The 6941-nt window shown below is 49.8% G+C and overlaps 1 non-coding gene across 1 annotated transcript; it reads right to left on the bottom strand.

The window, feature by feature from the left end:
- Positions 1–1232: 1232 nt before the first annotated feature.
- Trnar-gcg (transfer RNA arginine (anticodon GCG)) lies at positions 1233–1304 on the bottom strand. The gene has a single exon. It is a non-coding gene; the product is annotated as a tRNA-Arg (tRNA).
- Between the last annotated feature and the right edge of the window lie 5637 nt (positions 1305–6941).

The raw sequence follows: 6941 nt of genomic DNA, 5'->3' as shown, positions 1-6941 counted from the left end.
CCAATAAACACTGTATTTTGCAATGTATGCTCTTGCTGTATTGTTTGTCTGCTACCTAGTGATTTCTATTTACAATATCTGTGACTGCTTGGTGAGCCATAGCATGCACTTCCACTCACTTGTTTAAGATTTTTAAACATGCTACTTACTTTAACGCTGCTACCCAACTGCCACAGCTTTTGCATGATGTTTCTGTTGGAGTACTTCACATGACATTGGTGCCGTGTTCTAGGTATTTTGTCGTCGTTTTGCATTTATGTACATATTCTCAAGCTTCGTTTTCCTTTGCTTTTGTGGCAGTGTATATTTCAGCCCTGGATTTTTTATTTTGCTCGGGGACTTTTTTTCTGCGTGTTTTCCTAATAGTTATGACCTCAGAAGACCACAAACGAAAAATTGAGCCAGTGGTGCAAGTATTAATGGATTTACGGACATGACATCAAATTAGGTCATCAGGGCTCAGCGGTTGTGAAATGAGAAAAATAGCATATTTTTTCCAGCTAATCACTAGAGTACACAAAATGTGAACCACGTCTCCTTTTTCAGCGTGATACTAATCGAAACAGCTTCGGTACGTCGATCCGAAAATGGCGCTCACCCGCCTCAGCTGACCTGCCTCGGCGTCACCCATGACTTCGGTCAAGCTTCTTCTTCTTTGCGGCTTCCAGCTCCGCAAGCATGTCACCATTTTGGTGTCAATGGCAGTGGGGATCATTGATGAAGTATTCCCCCAAGAATGGGCAGTTTTGATTTAAATCCCGAGGTGCTAGGGGAAATGTTTTGTGATGGTGTCAATTGACACCGCCAGGGCCGAAAGGGATATCTCGCCATGCCATTATTTAGTGCTGCATTTTCATGTTAATGCCTTACAGTCATGCCTCTGGTTTAATAACAGTTTTTTTTTCTCAACAATGTCAATATTGGTGGCAATCTGCCAAATGCTGCTGTGCTATGCAACTTTTCTTGCTGCAGAAGGTTTTTTTCAATATTTGTTGTAATTTAATTTCTTTGTATAATTTGTTCACAATGTACATGATTAACTTGTTAATGTACTAACCTGCTGAAGCTAAGTATGAATACTTGTATACCAGATGCTACTCTTTCTATGTATTTGTCGGGTCACGTCAGTACAGAGAACTAACAGACAATAACGCCAAGGAAAGTATAGGGGGTGTTATCTGTAGTATTTAGAATATAAATGTGAAGAAAGTAAAGTGGACGAAAAGATGACTTGCCGCCGGCAGGGACCGAACCTGCGACCTTCGAACAACGCGTACGATGCTCTACCACTGAGCTACGGCGGCGGTCATCCTCCCGTCCACTTTATGGGGTATATATGTGCATTTTAAACCTTGGAGTGTTAGTCAGCGCCAATCGCAGCCATGGCGGCGAGTGTGGAACACTCTTTTTTCTGCCTTTCTGGCGTCACGTAGCACGTGATCTTTTTACGAGCTGGCAGCTGACCAATAATCCCTCGCATACTACCTGAAGGCATCAAGTCTGCCAGAACGAGACCCTAGCTATGAATGAAGGACAGAAGATGACTCTCAAGGGCTCGTTTTTCTTTGTTAGACACAATATCAATGAGAACAAACAGACAATAACGCCAAGGAAAGTATACTTTCCTTGGCGTTATTGTCTGTTAGTTCTCATTAATATTGTGTCTAACAAAGAAAAACGAGCCCTTGAGAGTCATCTTCTTTCCGTCAGTACAGAGAGGCACTTTTAACGCGATAGCGTTAAAGAGCTCGTATCGCAGAAATTTCGCCGTCGGCGTCGGCACCGTTGGTTGTGAGCGAAAAATCATCATCTTGACCGTGACCGAAAAATCGAAAAAGCTGCAAATAAAATAAATAATAAAAATGTTGGGTCCGAGTGAGAATCGAACCCAGGCCGTCTGCGTGGCAAGCAGGTGTTCTACCACACAGCCACGCCTCTGCTTGGAGTTCCACTGAAAGTAACTTTCATGCTTCCCAAAAATACGCGTCCTGTATACACGTGTCACAGTACGAGATGTAATATCGCAGTAATATTGCGTGGTACAAGCGTACGTTGCCATCGGGCGTCACACCATGTCAATATCCTAACGACTTGGTGGTTTAAAGACAGCCACCCATTACAAAAGGCACACACATTACTGCGCTTATTCCCTTATGGGCACGTAGTGGGTGCATCGCAACTTCGAAAAAGTTTCTGGTTTAAAGCATGCTACCCATTACTGTTAAACACTCGTAGTGTTCGAAGTGCGCACTAGGGGCAGGATATCGCTATCGCGTTCAACTCTTAAAGGCGAAGCTTAAGCGGCCCCCAATTTTTGTTCAGTGTTGTTGTACTTGTGTTCAGTATTCACGTGTGCACCTATTTGTTTAGCATCAAGTTTTCTTAACATGGCTGTCATTACTAGTATTTTGTTAACCGAGATAGGCTTCTTCTGAAGACAAACTGAGAATCGGTTTTGTATTGTAAATTTTCTTTCAAGTAGAACTATTGTAAATCAGTGGCCACGCTCACTGAAAGCAAGCCAACTTATGTCAGCAAACGCGAGCCTGTATATTGTCACGTGGTCGTGACGTCGAAGAAGGCAGCAGTCAGCACGTCCGAGATGAAACTCTAACCGCAACGCAAGACGACGAACTAGCGACCTCGATGTTCTTATCGACGGCCACAGCGTAACAGCTCTCGTTGACACCGGAGCCGACTATTCCGTCGTCAGTGGGCCATTCGCCACCAAGCTGAAGAAAGTAAAGACCGCTTGGAGTGGACCCGAAATCCGGACAGCTGGAGGCCGCCTGATAACGCCGATTGGTGTCTGCACGGCGAGAGTGACCATCAATAACCGGACTTATCCTGCGAGCATTGTAATCCTACAAAACTGCTCCAGGGATGTGATACTCGGAACCGACTTCCTAAGTGACCACGGCGCCGTTATCGACCTGAGGTGTGAGTCGATAACATTAACCTCAGACAAAGCGCTCCCGCCCCACGCGACGCCAGGGAACCATGCATTGAATGTGATAGAAGAGCAGGTGACCGTTCCGCCGCGCTCCAGTGTCATTATTTCCGTCGGCACCGAAAAACCTGCGAACCTTGAAGGCGTAATCGACGGCGATCAGCAACTACTCCTGAACCGTCAAATTTGCGTCGCAAGAGGTATCGCCGAGCTGCATGACGGTAAAGCAAAGGTACTTCTGACAAACTTCAGCCACAAATATAGGCATCTCAACATGGGTACGACGGTTGCCTACATCGACGAATGTGTAGCCGCCAGCGATGCTTCCGCCCTCTTCGATGCTGCCGAACCTGCTTCGACGAATAGAGGTCCCGAACCGGATTTTGACGTCAACCCGAGCCTTCCGAAGGTCAAGAAAGACCAGCTCAAAGCCCTGCTCCTGCAATACAAGGACTGCTTCTCGTCATCATCGCGGGTCCGACAAACGCCCCTTGCTAAGCACCGCATTATAACAGAAGATTATCGACCACTTCGACAGAGCCCCTACAGAGTTTCGACGCGAGAACGTGAGGTCATAAAGAAACAAGTCGACGAAATGCTACGCGACGACATCATCCAGCCTTCAAAGAGTCCGTGGGCGTCACCCGTGGTGTTAGTGAAGCAGAAGGACGGGACACTGCGCTTCTGCGTTTGTTATCGGCGCCTGAATAAAATCACGAAGAAGGACGTGTACCCCCTCCCACGGATAGACGACACCCTGGATCGACTTCACAACGCGACATACTTTTCATCGATGGACCTCAAGACCGGCTATTGGCAGATCGAAGAGACGAAAGAGACCGAGAAAAGACCGCTTTTATAACACCTGACGGCCTCTTTCGGTCTTTGCTCGGCACCTGCGACGTTCCAGCGCGTCATGGACACCGTATTGGCCGGATTGAAGTAGCAGACGTGCCTGGTGTATTTGTACGACGTCGTTGTGTTTTCCTCGACCTTCGATGAGCATCTCCGGCGGCTTGAGGCAGTACTTCAAGCAATCAAGACCTCTGGACTGACCCTGAAGCCAGAAAAGTGCCGATTCGCATACGACGAGCTCCTGTTTCTGGGTCATGTGATCAGCAAGTCTGGAGTGCGCCCAGACCCGCGGAAAACAGCTGCTATCGCCGACTTCGCGCCACCCACCGACAAGAAGGCCGAGCGCCGATTTCTCTGCTTATGCGCCTATTACAGACGCTTCGTCAAAAACTTCTCACGGATCGCCGAACCACTGACGCTTCTCACGAAGACTAACGTGGATTTCAGATGGGAAATGGTCAAGTGCAAGCATTTCAAGAACTTAAACGACGCCTGCAGACGCCACCCATACTTGCGCATTTCAACGATTGCGTCGATACAGAAACACACACCGATGCAAGCAGCGTAGGACTCGGTGCCGTCCTCGTGCAAAAGACTGACGGGCTTGAAAGGGTTATCAGTTATGCTAGCCGGTCACTATCCAAGGCAGAAACCAACTATTCCATAACGGAAAAGGAATGCCTTGCCATCATCTGGGCTACTTCAGTTTCGCCCCTACCTCTATGGCAGGCCCTTCAAAGTTGTCAGTGACCATCACGAATTATGTTGGCTAGCTAACTTGAAGGACCCTTCAGGTCGTCTCGCACGATGGAGTGTGAGGCTTCAAGAATTCGACATTACCGTCGTGCCTCAAGTCCGGACGAAAACACTCTGACGCCAACTGCCTGACTCGTGCCCCCGTCGACGCGCCGCCGCAAGGCGACGATGATGACTGCTTCCTCGGAACTATAAGTGCCGACGACTTTGCGACTGCCTCGAGTGCAAGACCGCCGTTGTTCCACAGATATTCAAGCGAGAACTGCCGTCGTTTTTCTTACGGAACGGCGTTCTCCTGAAGAAGAACACTCGCCACTTCGAACCGACTGCCTTCTTGTCGTGCCCTCATCATTGCGACCAGAAGTCCTCCAGGCCCTACACAACTACCCGACGGCTGGACACCTCGGTGTTTCCCGCACGCTCGCCAGAATACAGGAAAAATACTACTGGCCACGCCTTGCTGCCGACGTCGCCCACTACGTTAAGACTTGCTGAGATTGCCAGCGACGGAAGACACCGCCAACTAGGCCAGCGGGACTTCTGCAGCCAATCGAACCACCGTTCCAGCAAATCGGGATGGACCTATTGGAGCCGTTCCCGACGTCGACTTCCGGCAACAAGTGGGTCGTCGCAGCAACTGACTACCTCACCCGCTACGCCGAGACAAAGGCCTTGCCCAAATGCAGCGCCGCCGAGGTAGCCAAGTTCTTCGTGGAGAACATCGTCTTGCGTCATGGCGCCCCCGAGGTCCTCATCACAAACAGAGGTACCGCCTTTACTGCGGACCTAACTCAGGCGATCTTCAAATGCAGCGAGACGAGCCACCTCCGCACCACCGCTTACCACCCGCAGACCAATTGCCTCACCGAGCGTCTAAATGAGACCATCGCCGACATGCTGGCCATGTACCTCGACGTTGAGCACAAGACGTGGGACGCCGTCCTTCCGTACGTGACCTTCGCTTACAACACGGCCGTCCAAGAAACAACGCAGATGACGCCGTACAAGTTGGTCTACGGAAGGAGCCCGGCGACGACGCTCGACGCCATGCTACCCAATGTTATCGACGAAGATAATCTCGACGCCGCCGCTTACTTACAACGTGCTGAAGAAGCTCGACAGCTCGCCCGCCTGCGCATCAAGACCAAGCAGTGCACCGACAGCCGTCGCTACAAACTTCGACAACGCTTCGTGGAGTACCAGCCCGGCGACCGTGTTTGGGTTTGGACACCGATACGCCGACGTGGGCTTAGCGAAAAACTCCTTCGGCGATACTTCGGGCCATACAAGGTTTTTCGACGCCTCGGCGCACTTGACTACGAGGTCATCCCGGGCGGCATTACGAACTCCCAGCGACGCTGCGCACGACCTGAAGTCGTCCATGTCGTGAGCCTTAAGCCGTTTTTTGCGCGTTAGCGAACCTGAAGACTCTAGTGTTTGCTTGCTTTGCTAATGTTTGCTTACTTTATTAGTTTTCTTTAGTATTGCATGTATTCGTGTTCTGTTTTTAAGCATCGGGACGATGCTTTTTCAGAGGGGGTCGTTGTCGCGCGTCCTATTTTTCATGAGTTGAAGCTTCACCCACAAAGACTGTTAGCAACCCGCTGCGCAAGCCGCGCCGCGATGTGTAAGAAGCTTCGCGATTGTTTTAGAACGTTCCGTTAAGAATACGCGCCGCACGCGAATGTTCCAGCTTTGTCCAGAGATAACGCTGCCACCAGCGATATCGCTGGAAAGTTCGATAGCGCCTGCATAAAAGCCGACGCGCTTGACTGCTTGTCAGTTGATCGACGGTCGACGCTCTGTTCGCCGCTATCAGTGCATACCGTGTGTATTGCTGTATATTAACTTTCCGTTTCCCGGCCACAATTGAGTTCGACCAAATGAAGAGTTTAATTTTGCACACGTCGCCTGCGGTCTTCGTCGACGTCACGACCACGTGACAATATCCTAGAAGTTTGACTGTCCACGGCACTTTCTTTGAACGCACCTCAGATCAGAAGCGCCCGTTGCACAACAACAGTTGGGCTTTGCGAAGCGGTGCGCCTCTTCCAGCTGCCGTAGCTTTTAAACATTCGGAACTGCGACATTGAGTTCTCGTCGATTTGTGGCAGCACAGTGGCTGAGCAGTCGTCTCTTGATGTCAAAAGAAATGGCCTGATTTTCTTGGACCGAAAGCGACTGCTGCTCAGCCTCTTCTCTCCTTATCAGACGCTAACAGACGATTCCGCGATTACGCCCAGTAGAAATGGCTGGTGCGTCCAGTGTTGCTAGAGCACCAAGCATTATGAATATCCCCTTTTATATGGACTCTCCAGGCGCCATTTTACCGTCGCGGTAATAGCATCGTCCCGTGTGTTCTATGTGCGAGTGAAAGCGC

The sequence above is a fragment of the Rhipicephalus sanguineus genome, chromosome 3, assembly GCF_013339695.2.
Source record: "Rhipicephalus sanguineus isolate Rsan-2018 chromosome 3, BIME_Rsan_1.4, whole genome shotgun sequence".
Classification (NCBI taxonomy): Eukaryota; Metazoa; Arthropoda; class Arachnida; order Ixodida; family Ixodidae; genus Rhipicephalus; species Rhipicephalus sanguineus.
The sequence above is the reverse complement of the archived record's forward strand: the minus strand, read 5'-3'. Positions and strand labels throughout refer to the sequence as shown.